The sequence below is a fragment of the Electrophorus electricus genome, chromosome 3, assembly GCF_013358815.1.
Source record: "Electrophorus electricus isolate fEleEle1 chromosome 3, fEleEle1.pri, whole genome shotgun sequence".
In the NCBI taxonomy this organism is placed as follows: Eukaryota; Metazoa; Chordata; class Actinopteri; order Gymnotiformes; family Gymnotidae; genus Electrophorus; species Electrophorus electricus.
The window spans coordinates 152,697-170,661 of record NC_049537.1 but is presented as its reverse complement, the minus strand read 5'-3'; positions in this window follow the sequence as shown (position 1 = coordinate 170,661).

The following is a 17,965-nucleotide window of genomic DNA, read 5'->3' as shown; positions in this document are numbered from 1 at the left end:
CTGTGTGTGTGTGGGGGGGGTAATGCATCAGGGTGGGGTCTCTGTGGGAAAGATTAATGCATCAGGGTGGGGTGTGTCTGTGTGTGGGGTGGGATTAATGCATCAGTGTGGTGTGTGTGTGTGAGGGGGGTTAATGCATCAGTGTGGGGTGTATGTGTGTGTGTTGGGGGGGGGGGTATTCCCTATAAGCTGTCCAACAAACAACATCAATTCAGCTGTCCAACAAAGCCCAACTCTGTCCTTTGCACTAAGCTTTGAAGTCCCACATGGACAGAAAGCTGTTATTGTTCTCTGGGCCCTACATGGAGGCCCTTTGCCATCAGTATTTTTTCATTTGCAGGGTTTCCTTTGTAATGCGACACACCTCCCCTCTCTCACCCAGCTTTAAGCTGGAGGACTGTTTCCTCTTTAAAAGCCAAAGTGTCTCATAGACCTTTAGCTCTGGGTCACCAAACCAAACATGATTTAGATATGGCATTGCAAGCTGCAGGCTAAGGTGTGTGTTTGTGTGTTTGTGTGTGTGTGTGTGTGTGTGTGTGTGTGTGTGAGAAAGAGAGAGAGAGAGAGCTGATACTGGCAGTTGTGTAACAGAGCACAGAGACAAATTGCAGTTACAAATTGATGCTTATCTTGTGACCTCTGACTCTGGGCAAACAAGAGGGTAAAGGTTTTCACTGCATTCTTCACCATGTGGTTTAACCACAAAAAGCCTTCTACCCACATCAGAAACCCATCAACTGTATTTTTGAGAGTAAATCTCCTCTGACAGTTATCTTTGGTAATAAATGATGTCCTCATGGTTGACCCTGGATTCCTGTCATGTGAAACAGTCATTTGGTTTGTATAGAAAAACACATTTCCATCAGTAATAAATTTATCTGATAATGACATTCACCAGCCATATGTGAGTAGTAGGCCCTGGCCTTTACCTGACACCTGAGTGACCGTACCAAGTCTGTACCGAGCTGGATGAGGTCGTAAATGGAATAACGATCTTGTCCTGTTTATGTAACAGTATGTCATTGTGTGTGTGTGTGTGTGTGTGTGTGTGTGTGTGTGTGTGTGTGTGTGTTTTGTCAGCCGGACAAAGAGGTCAATTTGTCCTTCTTTAGAGTGTTATTGCAATAACGATATAGTCACAACAGTGACTATAGAGAAAGAAAGAGAGGGAAGAAGAGAGAGAGAGGGAAGAGAGAATTTAAAAGCGGACAATGAGTGAGGATGACCGTCGCTCCTGAGTGAGCAGCAGGAACAAAGTGCCGAGAGCTGAACAACCTCTGATGTTGTGCATGTCTTATGTCTGCTACTCATACAGCAACAATGCAGTGCTCCCACATTTTAGTGCACTGTTCAGACTCCTGCAGTTCAGACTCCTGCATGTTCGGCATGTATGATGTTGATTTAATGACTCGTACTTCAGTTCACTGATGATTTAAAGATAATTCTTGACATTCTACATGATCCTACAGGTTTAATCCCGACAAGGTTTTTCATGCCATTCTATGCTGATTATCAGCATCAGGAAAATCAAAACATTTCTCTGCATGGAAGCCATGGAGGTGCTTGTCCAGGCCTTTGTTATGTCGAGATTGCACTGCAGAAACTCATACCCCTACAAATCATCCAAAACTCAGCTGTGCTTGCTTTCACCACCCCCCCCCCCCCCCCCCCCCCCCCCGACCTTGTCCCCTGCCACCCCGTTGCTGCGTTCCCTCCCCTGGCTCCCTGTAGCATCTCACATCAGGTATAAAACACTGACACTCACCTGTAAAGCCATAACTGGACCAGTCCCCACATACTTACAGGCACTAATCAGACTCTTTTCCACGCCATGCTGCCTTCGGGCTTTTAATACGGCTCAACTCAAATCACTGAGGTAATAAAAGAGTGTTAACAGGCAATATGGCCTAATATGGCATTAGACATATTAATAACATAAAACATAAAGGAGTATAGAGAGACTTTGTCCTTTTAGAATTATTTGCATATAATTATTTGCATACAGGGCAGGCTTCAGCAAAGGATCCTGGGTAGGCTTCGGTGGACCTCAGGGTAAGATATATAACCTCTCCACCAGGCTCAGAATGGTACAGATAAACAATCTTCTTCAGGGCAAGGTTAAGAGATGTCTTCTCTTGGAATGTGGTGGTAACAGGTTCCAATTGGTGTGGGTGTTGAATGTCAGTGTGCATATGTTGACTAATCTATGGTTTGGATGTAATGATGGGGAATACAAATACTAGTATGTAAAACGGTGGTGTGAATACATAATCACTTCTGACCAATGTATAAAAATGTGGGTTTTTTGTTTGATTGATCGACATTCTCCGGAGGTGCCTTAATAATGCTTGTTAACGTTAACTTGCAATAAAGGATGGGACCAGCTATTCTCTTTAGCTAATTCTGAAGTCTGTATCTTTTATATTTTATATTTGAATGTTTAACTTTACAACTATCTGACTGGGGATGTAGGAACGACATCACCATTCCTCACTTCACAAAGAAGACATGCAACAACACTCTTCTCTGTACTGGCACCCAAATGGTGGAATGAACTTCCACTGGCTGATCCACTGCCTGAGGATTTTGGCTAATGGACATTAGCATCATGATAACTTAGTAACTTTACATACAGCAGGGGGATTAAATTAGACCCTGTTATTAATTATTATATTATCATATTATTACATTAATTAGACCTGCTTAGGTCCCAGTGTTGGCAGCTTATTAATGCAACCCTGTAGAGGTCTGCCACTCAGATAGAGAGATTAGAAGAAATTAATAGAAGAGATTAGATTATTTTATTTGTGGACTTTTGGACTGACGTTTTTCCAGAAAACAGTGTCCGGAAAACTGACTCCCAGATGGGACTCATGCCAGAAAGAAGTAGTGTACCATAAACTTGCCTGAGAGTCACAGTTGAATTTACCAGCCTGGAAGTATATAGCCCTTTGTATTTAACAACATCCAATTCAGCCCTGTTAATGTCCAGGCACTTGGGAATATCAGTACATAATAGTGAAAACAGGCCAACGTGAAGGTCAACATTAGCATTGGGATTGGAGCACCTGCTAATAGAATCAGAATATTTTTAGATACAGTCCAGGGAAGGACAACCTATTTTACATGAGACTGAGAGAGAGAGAGACTTACCAAGGAACATAGAGAGACAAAGAGAGAGAGGGAGAGAGAGCTGGAGGACAGAGAGAGAGAAAGTGAGACAGAGATAGGGAGAGAGAACAATTTGTACAGTGAGTAATTTGTATTATGGAATGGGGTCAAACTGGACTAATTAGGGCTGGATGTTCACACAGTGTAGGCTGTTTATTAGTAAAACTACCTGACACCGTGTAGGGTATTAATTAGTAAAACTACCTGACACCGTGTAGGGTGTTTATTAGTAAAACTACCTGACACAGTGTAGGGTGTCCCCAAGTAACGTCCGTGATTACGTTAACGAGTTCTCTGAGCATTTACACTCCCTTTGTGATCTAGCACACAAAATCCTAAACCAGTCCCGGTGCAGTATGAAGGCTAGGTACGATTTACCAGCTGTTCAGAGATCCTTCCAGGAAGGAGACAAAGTGTTTTAAAGGCTTTATTGCCTTTGCCAGGTTCTGCACTTCACGCCAAATTCACTGGTCCATTCATGATTAAATGATACAGATTATGTGATACAGACACCGGATCATAAGAAAAAGTCACATGTCTGTCACATCAATATGCTTAAATGCTATGTAACGCGATGCTTCCACAGATGATGGTGGTAGTATTAGTGCACCTGTTCATTCCTGAGTCGTAGCCCCATACCTGCTCCTTTATCTGAGTATTCCCGTGAAGTTGATGGTTTAACTGCTTGAAAATTTTTCTGCTCACCTACCCAACTCCGAATCCCCTCTAAACTAGACCTCCCCTCTAAACTAGACCTCCCTTCTAAATTAGACCTCCCCTCTAAACTAGAACACCTTCCTGAGTCAGCCTGACTTGATGTTACACAGTTAACCCACCAATACCTGTTGTTGTTTTACTCCCAATTGCACTATGGTTCTTAAACATGATGTGGATGTCCGTGATTGTCTCCCAGTGAAACTAAATGCTTATTGTGTGAATCCAGCCAAACACACACTTATGAAAAAGGAAGTTGAATACCTCCTTAAGAATGGACTTGCTAGTCCTAGCTCTAGCCCTGTGTTCACCTTGTTTGTTGTTACCTAAACCCGAAGGCACCTTTCCCTTTTGTACCGATTATAGAAAAGTTAATTTGTTGATGAAGTCTGATTTCTTTCCCCTTCCCAAAATAGAGGACTGTGTGGATTGTGTTAGTAACGCCCAATTCGTAACCAAGCTCGACCTACTCAAGGGATACTGGCAAGTCCCGTTAACAGGCAGAGCTTCTGAGATTTCTGCCTTTGCTACCCCTGACACATTCCTACAATAGACCTGGTAGACCTCAGTCAGTCTGGATCGGGAGCAACACTTCCAACACCACCACACTGAGTACTGGTGCTCCCCAGGGCAGCGTACTCAGCTCTCTGCTGTTTACACTGCTGACTCATGACTGTGCAGCAATGCACAGCTCGAACCACATTATCAAGTTCGCTGATGACACGACCGTGGTGGCTCTCATCAACAAGGATGAAGAGTCAGCATACAGAGAGGAGGTGCGAGAACTGGTGAACTGGTGTAAGGTCAACAACCTGTATCTGAATGTTGACAAGACAAAAGAAATGGTTGATGACTTCAGGAGAACAAGGCGAGATCACTCCTCGCTTGCCATCAACGGCTCCTCAGTGGAGATCATCAAGAACATCAAGTTCCTTGGTGTTCACTTAGCGGAGAACCTCACCTGGACCCTGAACACCAATTCCATCACCAAGAGAGCCCAGCAATGTCTTTACTTCCTTCGGAAGCTAAGGAAAGCCCATCTCCCATCACCCATCCTCACTACCTTCTATAGAGGTACTGTAGAGAGCATCCTGAGCAGCTGCATCATTACCTAGTTTTGGAACTGCACCATCTCTGACCACAAGACCCTCCAGAGAATAGTGAGAATAGTTGAGAAGATCATTGGGGTCTCTCTTCCCTCCATCACGGACATCTACACAACACGCTGCATCCGAAACGCCACCAACATTGTGAAAGAACCCACACATCCCTCACACGAACTGTTCACCCTTTTGCCATCTGGAAGAAGGTACCACAGCATCCGGTCCCTCACCTCCGGACTGTGCAACAGCTTCTTCCCAGAAGCCATTAGACTCCTGAACTCTGGCTAACTTCAATCCCAATTCAGAATCCAAAAATGGACACTTTTATACACACACACATACACACATGCTTATACACAGACACACACACACACACACACACACACACACACACACATACATACATACATACATACAAATATACATACATATCCATACACACACTCACACATTGTTTTACATTGGACTAGTGCTGAAGTCGAACTTCACACAAAAAATATGCACTCCTGTTGCAGTCTTGCACATTATCCTACTTGCTGCTAGAGTACTGTACTAAACCAGCACTGTACTCTGAACTGTTCTCGCTGCTACCGATGACTGCTATGTTCAGTATAGCATGTCACTGACTCCTATGCACAACTCACTTTACATATTCCCAGTATTGTGTAGTGGACTAAATAATTGCAGTCTATTCATTTTGTATTTTTGTATTGGTCCTGTATTTATTATGGTTTATTTATTGTTTGACATTTTTGCACTGTATTGGATTGTTTGCACTTGTGTAGCGTGTTGTCTGTTGCACTGTTGTTTTGTGTTGCACCATGGTCCTGGAGGAACATTGTCTCGTTTTTGATGTGTACTTGTATATAGCCGAAATAACAGTAAAGCTTCTTTGAAATTTGAACTTTTGAATATCATGCCTTTTGGTTTAAAAAATGCCCCAGCAACGTTTCAATGTCTTATGAACATTGAATTAGCTGACATCGAAGGGTATGATGCCTATTTAGACGATGTTATCATGCATTCTGATACATGGGAAAACCATATGCACACCCTCTGTGAAGAATTCCTCCAGTTCCAAGAACTCACCTTAACATTAACCCAGCCCTAAATCTTAACTCTTAACCTTAACCCCTTAACCCTTAACCTTAAACCATTAACCTTAACCATAAACCTAACCCAAACCCCGAATCCACCTTAACCCTAAATCTGGCTAAATATGAATTCGGTCATGCCACAGTTGACGTATTTGGCGAAACAAGCGGGTCGCTGTGCTGTTCGTTCTGTGGATGCAAAGGTGCTGTCCATATTTGCTTTTTCTGCCGCAACACTCAGAAGAGAACTACAGTGTTTCTTTGGCATGATAAGATACTACAGGAGTTTCTGTCCAAACCTTTCAGATGTAGTACTCTCTTACAAACCTTCTGCATAAATCTACCCCTTTTGTTTGGTCTCCAACCTGTCAGACAGTACTTGATGCCCTAAAATATCTGTTATGCTCGTTAACTGTTCTTTCTGCCCCTAACTTTGCGAAGCCTTTTAAGTTAGACGTCGATGCCAGTGACACTGGCTGTGGAGCTGTGTTAGTACAAGAGGATGCCGTTGATCATCCCGTAGCTTTTTTCTCTGCTACATTTAACCGAAATCAACTATACTACAGCACAACAGTAAAAGAAGCCTGCACACTATTGCTAGCCATTCAACATTTCTAGGTGTACATTGGTTCTAATGTTCTACCCATTACTGTGTATACTGATCATAGCTCTGTCGTGGGTCGACAGGTGGGTCGTTTTGTTTGTAAGTCCTCTGTTTCAGGTGATGTCACATTGTCCATGTCTCCAGCCATGCGCCGCGCCAGGTGCTGACAGTCCTCCATTACTGCAGTGCCCTTTGTCCCGATTGGTTGTCCCACCTCACACCACGATATACATCCCACCCGAGTGAGACGAAAGGGGGAACGGAACTGCCTGTTTCTTTTCACTACTACTACTTTGTTGATTTGTGACTGATTTGTGTCTTGAATTAAGTATGAATTAAATATGAATCAAATATACAATAGGATAACAAGAGCTTCTCATCCCTCATTAGGAAAGTCATAGAGTTAGGGTTAGGGTTAGGGTTACGTTAGGGTTAGGGTTACATTAGGGTTAGAGTTAGGGTTATGCTAGGGTTAGGGTTGGGGTTACGTTAGGGTTAGGGTTAGGGTTATGCTAGGGTTAGGGATAGGGTTACCTTAGAGTTAGGGTTAGGGTTATGCTAGGGTTAGGATTACATTATGGATAGGGCTACGTTAGGGTTAGGGTTACGGTTACGTTAGGGTTAGGGTTAGGGTTACGCTAGGGTTAGGGTTACATTAGAGTTAGGGATAGGGTTACGTTAGGGTTAATCCACATAACAACCACATTATACCCATACTATAAACTCAATATACCCTCTGATAACATTTTGCCAGTGTAGTAGTACTTGGATGTTTTGCAGTTGTTCAGAATGGTATGAGAATTGAATTAATGTAGCTTCAGCACAATCAGGATAAATCTAAACTATGTAAGACTACCATGGTTAGCCATACAGTTACAAACATGATTTTACTTGCAAGGAAAGAATCAGACAGATCGTCCACCTTCCTGTTCAGAAATTGCACCAAATTAAATCACTCGGCATGCTGAACAAACACTGCCCCCTATGCGCAAAAACTTGGAACTATCAATAACTTCTTAATCTTAAAATAAAATTTACGTTTTACAGCCACAGTCTTGAAAAAAATACATTTGGTGTTACAAAGAAAATTTAAAATTCACATATAAAGTCATTTAATGTATATATATAAAACACATTACTGACAAATACAAAATGATGTATTTTTGTCATGATTTGCATTACTTTACACCACAATGTCAAAAGACGGCGACTGCTGGGAATTCTGATTTTTTCATTAGATTATCTAAAATAACTTAAATCTCAGACTATAATGCTTTATATTTGAATATTATGCATTAATAATCATAGCACTTGCTGTATTATAAATCATACCTAACCCCATCTTTTATCTCCTATCCTCAGGATCAGGGACTACAATCAAACTTGGCACTTGCTACACTGAAAATAAACGCAGGGAAACTACGTAGAGAGCAACTTGCCATATAATGATAAAGTATGATAATGACATATGATGATAACGTTTGATAATAACGTATGATAACGACGTATTATAATGACGTATGATAATGACGTAAGACGATAATGTGCGCCTCCTCTTTGTCGAGCTCAGATTTATTCCCGCCACACTGACAGGTGGAGTGTACTGAAGAATGAGCCACTAACACGAATAAATGAGTCAATTACCAACGGCAGCTGCTGGCTCGCGTCTTCACCCGCTGATGTTTTCATTAGAAATAATGCAATAATGACCGCGCGCCTTTTTTGTACATTCTGATCCTAACAGCGATGGAGGAAATAAACAATTCAGAAACGACACCACAGACAGGAGGAGGAAATCGACTGTTCACTCAGAGACAAAATTATGTTTGTCTTAAAACATACACTGACAGACATTACATTTTCACGTGATATTGGAATGGTGTTTATCTGGTTGGTTGCAAATTCAAAACACAAAAGTATTTCATCTGTGTTTTATATGTAGTCAGTCAGCCCTGCAGCCTGTGATGTGAAACACGCAGCTTCTGCACACAGCTTTTCAGCCAACGAGGTGATGTAAAGGGGCTCAGAGAAGCAGCAGTCCAGGGTGAGATGGAGGTACGATATCTTCCTGATAGGAACAACACGACTCCATAAACTACTGGCAAGGTGCTTGTATTTCTAGCTATAACACAGTGAAGTCCTGGCATGGCCAATGGGAATAGTGACAAAGATGTTAACTTTTCTAAGCGCTCGATCAGATTTAGAGGCTCACAGGCAGTGGAGTGTTAAAGATGGAGTGTTAAAGATGACCCGTCTGTGTCATTCCTCTCTTTATATGGGTTTGTCTAAATCCAAAACAAGACAGCATTATACTTACAAGTTTTCTTATATACACATACTGATTTCACTGACAGATACAGCCACAAAACACCCCCCCAAAACACACTCACAAACACCACGCTCTCTCTCTCTTACACACACACGTACACATACATGAGAGGAGAGGGGAGGGGAGGAGATATATTTTAATAATATATTGGTATACATATATATATATATAATAGAGGCGAGGCAGTGTTAATTACTACGACTGCTTCACCTGAGCATCGAGCTCTGTCCTACCTCTCCACACAGGGGTGTGTGCTGTGTCTGCAGATTGACAGCTGTGTTGCAGAAGGTGTGAGTGCCTATAATCAGGCTTCTCTTGAGTGATTATACTTTATAGAGTTGATCTACTACCTGTTCCAAAGTTCTAGTTCTGGTTCTGATTCTGGTGGGAAGCTTTACACAAATGGAAAAATTGCCACTGAATCTATAGCACTATTAGCTTCACCATAACTTTTCCATAGTCATTACCATAATTATTACCATAGTTACTAACGTAGTCATTGCCATAGTCATTACCATAGTCACTAACAGTCATTACCATAGTCATAAACAGTCACTAACAGTCATTACCATAGTCATTACTGTGGTAACGACTCTAGTCATTTCTATAGTTCTTACCCTAGTCACTACAGAATTCACCACTGTAGTCTCTACCATAGTCACTATTCATCTCTGTAGTTACTACCATATTCACTACCATAGTAATTACCATAGACACTACAGTAGTCATTACCATAGTCATTACCATTCTGGTTAGCATAGTCACCACACAGTCATGTAAGATTGTGACAATTTCTGCAGTATAACAGTTCAGGTAAAATAAAACAGAATTGATCTGAACTGAACCACTATACTGCAAAACCCTCTCTGTCTAAACACTCTCTGACTAGCTAAACCTTGATCTTCATTGCTTTTAACAGAGGCCAACAGTTTCTAAATGGTTTATCCATGTTGCTTATTAGTATAGAGTAAGAAGTTGGTTTATGGGTTATTAAAGCAAAAAAGGTAATTAGCTAATTAATATCCTGAAGGCACTAAGAGATGAGACATAATTCAGACAATTATATGATATAGCTTATATATATATGAGCTATATCAGCATATATATCAGCATACATATGATTCATCTTAAATCTCCTCAAATCCCACACACTTACCAAAACCATTCATGAAGTTAACACATATTGATACATTTTGATGTTGTCAGAGCCTTGAGGGCAATTCCCAACATGCTGTGCTCGTTCATTTCACACTTGAGTGCTCCTGCTTCCAGACATGCATTGTCCTACATGCACACAGCCTGTAAGACTGAAGCGCCAGTCTCAGGGTCTCTCTGACACAACTCTTCCCTCCTCCTTTCTTTCTTTCCCTCTCATTCTCTTCCTTTATCTCTCTCTTCTCTTCTTTCTCTTTCTCCAGCATAAACATGCACATTTGCCTGTGTGCGCGCACACACACACACACGGTTATGCTTTGAGTGGCTGATATCATTGTGAATGGAGTTAATTGCACATGCAAATTACAATCAGGACTACCATCTGCTCTTTATAGGAACACTGATTGCTGCATTGAACACTTGCCAAATATTTACCTCCCTGAAGCCAAGAGCCACACAACTCACATCTCACAGCATGCGTGTAAGAAGAAGCAGAGACAGCTCTGTAGGAGTGGCACATAATCTTCACACATAGTGTTAACAAACATGTGAACAACCTTGACCCTCCAACTCTGAACAAGACCTCGTTATCTTGCAGGAAGGCCCAGGACCAAAAGGCACAGACGCGACTGAGACAAACCTTCTACTGATAGCATTTGGTTTTATAATGAACTCCTAGCTGAACTCCTACATCCAAACTGCTCTACCTGTACACTTCAGTCTTCTGATGCTGAACTCCTACACCTGTATTGCTCCACCCGTAGACTTCAGTCTTCTGATGTTGAACTCTTTCACCCGTACTGCTCCACCCGGTCTCTGTAGGAGGCAGAACCTTTAGTGTCATGGCCCCAAACCTCTTTACCTCATTGTCTCAGTCTCTGCTCCTCACTCTCCTCCTTCAAATCTCAACTTAAAACACACCTCTTATCAACATTTCTCATAACTGCTCTTCCTATTCATATTTGTTCATTAATGTGTGTTAATTTTTTTTCTCTCCATCTTTGTCATAGTATGTGAAAGGCACTCTAAATTAAACTTTATTATTATTATTATGTTCAGGGAACACACTAAGAAGCAACATGAATCTGTGAGACTGTGCAGCCTCAGACAGGCCCATTACAGGGCTGAATGAGAGCTGGACTGGCATGACATGGGTCGCATGCTGCAGTTTAGAAAGCTACGCTATCATACTTATGTACTTAGCTACTTACTAAGGCATGAGATTAGTAAAGAGTGCCCCCTGGTGACAGTTAACATCCTCATGCCAATAAAGCACATGAAGGACCGGCAAAATAGATACAAGCATGATGTTAACCGTTATTAATCTAATTATTAGGCATATAATTCATTTACTCAAATAGAATAAACTCGGAGAGAGCTGAGAATGAACATAACAACAATAACACGCCCCTAAATCCCACCCTGCCCCCACCCCAACTCCACCCCTAACCCAACTCTGCCCCAACTCCGCCCCTAACCCAAACTCTACAGCTAATTCCAACTCCGCCCCAACCCTATCCTTCCAATCATGTGGGGCCATAGTATGTTCCTGGGGTGTTTGTGTGTGCATGTGTGTGAGCATGTATGTCTGTGTGTGTGTGTGTGAGTGTGTGTGTACATGAGTGTGTGTATATATATGTGTATGTACATGAGTGCGTTTGTGTGTGTGTCTGCGTGTGTGTGCACGTTATCTCAGGCCTCAGCCTGTTTTTGTTAAACAAAAACCGTCACCACCATTATTCTCTGTGAGACAAAGCAAGTTTGAAGAATCCAGGTTACTGTCACATTAATCTAATTTCCTGCGGCCCCATTATCATTTAAATTAAGTTTGTGGTTGATGACAGACGTTTCTCTCCAGCAGGCCCAGAGGGAGCCTGTTACAACAGCCAGCTTCAACAACGGGGTGTTTTTGTGTCTGTTTGTCTGTGAGTACAGGGATATATGCATGTTTCTGTTTGCAAACACTTGACTTTGAGAGAAACATGACTTGAATATGAGAAAAATACTTGGTCTACTGTGTATGGTGAGGAGTTATTATTTGTTACTATATTATTTGTTATGTAGTATATGTGTTTTAATGTGTAATATATGTAAATCAAGGTGCAAGGAATACTACAGTAAACATGCAGTATTTCATCAGTACAAAGACGATTCTGAAGGAGAGAATGTAACCAGTGTGATGAGCAGATGAGCTGTGGGGGTTTGGTGGTTTGTGCACACATAGCCCGTACTATGTACGTTTACACTGTAACAGGTCCACATTCAGAACTATAGAACTAACACCTCAAAGGGTTAAATGGACAAAGTGTGTCAACAGTGTCAGCAGAAACCTCTGCAGGAAGAATCTACCCTATGGACCTGTGCCTCCAGCAGACACAAGCCAAACTGAGATGTCTGTTTCTCCCTGTGTGTAGTTCAGGAAGCATGAGTATGTGACCGTAATACTGTTTATTACGATGATGTTTATGAGGGCTGTCAAATTCCTGGGTCCCTGTATGACTGGAATCCAGCACAGTTTGCCCAAACACCTGATTCAACTCATCTGTTCATCACCAGGTTTACTGTGTGACTGTGTTGTCCAGGTGTCATCTATTTGCAACTCTGTTATTATTACAAATAAAAAGACCTTGATAATGGGTCTACTGGCTCAAACTGGGCCACCAAACTGTGAATCACCCCAAGCTCTTTACGAGTCCTGACTTTCAGGGCCACATTCTCATGACCATGCATAGCACCACACAGCCCAGAGAGGTGCTAAAGATCCTGTGGGAGGTGCTAGGGGTCCTGTGGGAAGGGATAAGGGTCCAGTGGGACGTGCTAGGGGTCCTGTGGGAGGTGCTAGGGGTACTATTTTTGCCTGAACAGTGCCAAGTTAAATTGCATTGCATACAGATTAGAACATGGTTGTATGTGTGAAGCTCTAGTGTTTGATTGAATATTTCCTCAATGCTCAAAATACATATTGTCACTTATGTATAGCACACATGACTGTGTGCCCCATGAGTCTAGTGTATTTAGATTATACACTGTAAATTTGTACTGGTTCTACTCTAAAGGCAAATGACACATCTCTAAAGCACTTTAGTGGCCATCCAGTCTGGTCAAGGCAAATTAACTTAATAATGATAACTTTCATAGAAGATTATACTGCTTGATGGACCTCAGATGTGCTTTAATAGCCTTCATCTTAAAGGACAATGAATTTCCTGATAACTGCACATAAGCTGTCAAGGCACACACTGTTGCTCATGACAAATGTGAGCACACAAGCCATGTTTGCATCTGCACACAGACACCCATGTACAGTGCACACATTCTACTTGAGGGCTCACATCTCCCCCCTCTCTCTCTCTCTCTCTCTCTCTCTCTCTCTCTCTCTCTCTCTCACACACACACACACACACAGAGACACAGACACAGACACACACCCTCATCCCCCTACCACTCAGTCCACTCAGTAAGCAACCGCTACACTAGATGGATACATATCTCACAGAGTCCCTGCTTGCTGAATTATTTCCATTATTTCCATTATTTCTACCTATTGAGAAAATATCTCTAAAATGTAAAATCTAGCCAACAAAACATACTGCAGTCCCCTCTGTCAGGTGGTACTGAGACCAACTAACCCCTAACACAGCAGCCTCAGTCCAGCAGTACTGACCAAACTACTGTCAGTTACCAGATTATCGAACAAAGCAAAAGAAGCCAGTCTGGAACACTGGGACAAAGACACCAAAACTCTCACTCTCTATTGGGCCCTAAACAGAGAATACGAATTGGTAGAATATCTCTACACTGTCAAGAGAATCAGCAGGGTCAAATACTTACCAAGACACTTACCAGCACACTCATTCACTAGAAACAGGAAGACACAAAACATCCTGGCTGCATAAAGATTGTGTGGAACAGTGAGAGCAGTGAGAAGACTGTGTGATCACTGTGAGAGTGGTGACATCACAATGAGAGCAGTGAGGTCACAGTGAGATGGCTGAGAAGCAATCCCACTTGCATACTATTTACTAGGGGTGGAACTTTAACGCGTTAATTTCGATTAATTAATTAATTACAGGGAAAATAACGAATTAAAAAATGTAACGCATTTTAACCACACTTTTAATTAATTAATTAGATAATTTTTTTGAGCGAATCCCACCCCTACTATTTACTAATACTAACTGGGTTTTGAGTATGTAGTACTAGTGTAGTTAAAATTGTTAAAGCTGAGTACATTCAAAAATCCAAGGTGCATACGTAAAACTGGTCGGTTTTTGAGTACGGTCTGAATGGACACTATTGTTACTAGTGTCTAGAAACATAACTGGTTCAGAGGCGACGGTGCAGGCGAACAGGCTACAAGTGTCAGCACAACCTGGATTTCTTTCTTCAAAACAATGATGAAGAATGTCCACAAAAAAATAATATTTGTATTTAAAACAATAAAATGAATAAACATAACAAATGGTTGCTATTTTAGTAAATCTATGTGAAAGGTACGTTACTTTGCGTTAGCTAGCAGCCTAGCTGTAAGATAGGCAGTGTTAGCCAATTAGCCAGCAAGATAGCTAGCTGACGGCAGCTAAATTTAGCTTCATATTTGTAAATGAGATAGAATACCTGGCCTTAATATTTAAGGTTTAATACCAGTGTTGATATATAAACTCAATGAGAAATATATGACATGGTTCACTAATAAAGACTCATCTTCCAGTAGCTAATGTTGCTTAATTAACATGTATCTAACGGCTATAAACAGGTAGACTACATATAATTAGAAAGGCTACATATTATCAGAAAGGCTACATGTATTATCAGGTAGACTACATATTATCCGGTAGACTACATATAATCAGAAAGGCTACATATTATCAGAAAGGCTACATATTATCAGGTAGACTACATATAAATGTAAGGAAACCCGACGCCTGGCCACGTGGACCGTTGAGTCCATTGGTAATTTGGACTGATCGCTCTTTCATTCCGGTTTCGCTGTTTTCTTTAAACGCAGCTGTGTTGAAATGTTTCACTACTCGGTCCCACAGAGGTGGCGTATACCATGTGAAATATGACCGATTACCGTAGTAAACTTGTGAAGGCTGCTGTTTACTTCACAAAAAACAACTAAAGAAAACGAACCTACACATAAGGTGAGTAAAAAAAGCAGCGCTATTCTACGGGACCATCTTTGTTGTCGTAAAGCAGTACGGTGAAAAATATCATTAATGTCCATTTTTTGATCAAAGAAAATCTGCGTATTTTTACTTAGCAATGCTTCATCACTACCTGTTAATACGAAAGGAAGTGTTACGTTAATATTTTGTCTACTAATTCGCCAAACCCATACTATTAAGATCAGTATATAGCATATATCTTATAGGGTTTGTGTGTAGTACGCAACTGTGACGTAGTGCTTGTGGTCAGTGAAAGCGTTGAGGTTACAGTGAACGCAGTGAGAAGACTGTGATCACAGTGAGAGTGGTGAGGTCACAGTTAGAGTGGTGAGAAGATTGTGATCATAGTGAGAGGTGAGGTCATAGTGAGAGTGGTGAGAAGACTGTGTAATCACAGTGAGAGTGGTGAGGTCACAGTGAGAGTGGTAAGAAGACTGTGTGATCACAGTGAGACCAGTGAGGTCACAGTGAGAGGACTGTGTGATCTCAGTGAGAGTGTTAAGGTCACAGTGAGAGCGGCGAGGTTGAGACAAAATTTTACCCCCCCTCCAAAAAATAATCCAAATGTTAGCAGCATCAATAGCTGCAAAATATGTGAGAATATCCACAGCTCGAGGACAGTAAGTACCTAACTAAACCAATGCTGGTCTGGTAAATACAAGCATTTTTAACATTTATTATGTTAATGTTTTATTTCATGTTATGATGTTTTACTTTGTTATTTATATTTTTTTAACATACTCTTATTACTAATATTTATTTCTTGCTAGTACAACCAAGAATGTTCCATTTATGTTTGACTTAGTTTTGGCCACATTGTACTTAAGGTAGTCATGCCCAAAAAGCTAAATATATGAGAGAGAGAGAGAGAGAGAGAGAGAGAGAGAGAGAGAGAGAGAGAGAGAGAGAGAGAGAGAGAGAGAGAGAGAGAGAGAGAGAGAGAGAGAGAGAGAGAGAGAGAGAGAGAGAGAGAGAGAGAGAGAGAGAGAGAGAGAGAGAGAGAGAGAGAGAAGCTTTTGGTGGTGCTGGCTCATTTATTTCTCCCAGTTGGTTGGCTCAGTACTCTTAAATAGAGTCCTGATAAACTGGTGCCCACCTCACCTCCCATTGCTCACTGAGAATGCTATGCACACCTAATGATGATGAATCCTGGGCTAGACTGCAGTGCTTAGACAAGCTGGCCAAACCTTCACACCACATCCTGCTTGAACTAGGAGTGAGTAATGACAGGCTGCTATACAGTATAGCAAACATACAGCAGGTATAACTCTGAAGTACTAATGATAATTCAACCTAACTGCTGCTACAGCTTGAGATGTGTGTGTGTGTGTGAGAGAGAGAGTGAGATAGTGACAGAGTGAGAGGAGAGTGAGAGGGTGATATGATGAGTGCAAGAAGGTGAGGGAGAGGGTGCATGAAAGAGGCTGAGCAAGAATGGGTGAGAAAGAGAAGGTGAATGAAAGGGTGAGTGAAAGAGGGTGAGAGAAAGAAGGTGAATGAGAGGGTGAGAGAGAGAAGGTGAGAGGTGTTTTCCCTCTAGGAAACGCCACCCTAGCACATTCATTACAGTATGCTTACGTCAGGCTGAAAGCAGCACTACTTTGATCTGGGAGTGAATGCACTAAAAGAAAAAGCACAAAGAGTCTTCTGTGCAATCTGAAATTCTACAAATTAAACATCTCAATTAAAATTTGATGCAAAATGTTTGTTAGTGTCATTTCCCCTATTGTGCTGTATGGAAGTGAGGTATGGAGTCCACTCAGTAAACACAACTATACTAGATGAATACACATCTCACAGAGTCCCTGCATGCAGCATTCTGTGGAAAATACTGAAAGTTCAAAGATAAACACCAATGCATACAGGGCAGAATTAGACCGAGTTCCACTGATCTTACCCAAGCCTAAAAGAGTTCAGATGTTCTGGCTGTGTCTAAATTCCAGCAATCAAAATATATCACAATATGAAGCATTTAAAACCCAAGAGCTCAGTCCCAGACTCAGTCCCCTCTGTCAGCTGGTACTGAGACTAACTAACTTACTGACCCCTAACACAATAGCCTCAGCCCAGCACTGCAGAATGTAGGTACCATGCCAGTCCAGCAGGTGGCAGAACCATCAGCAACACAGAAAGAGGGTGTGTCTAAAAGCACATGGAATTCAGGTGTTTTAAATGCTTTCATCAACAAAAGAGCATAGTTAAACTGTAAAGTGTAATTATGAACATTGTTCTGTCTTGACTGTATTTGTGCGTGTTCAACCCGTTTTGTTGAGATAATCTTAATCATTATTTGTACATACTAAGTTTTTTTCCTCTTTGTATGTAATTTCTCTCTCTCTCTCTCTCTCTCTCTCTCTCTCTCTCTCTCTCTCTCTCTCATTACTAACAAATATACATTATACCTCATCATCACCTCGCTTTCCCCAGGCTCAGACACTGACCTTATTGTTGGTTATTAAAACTAGCACCATTACAAATTGTTGTACTATCACGTAAGGATGAGCCAGCTGGGCTCATTAACATACAGCCATGTTGCTCTGCCATTTTATTTGCTGTGTTGTCTATGGGAGAGCCTAGACAGCAAGTCCTGCCTCCTTCGCATGCACGCTTGCACGACCGTTTGC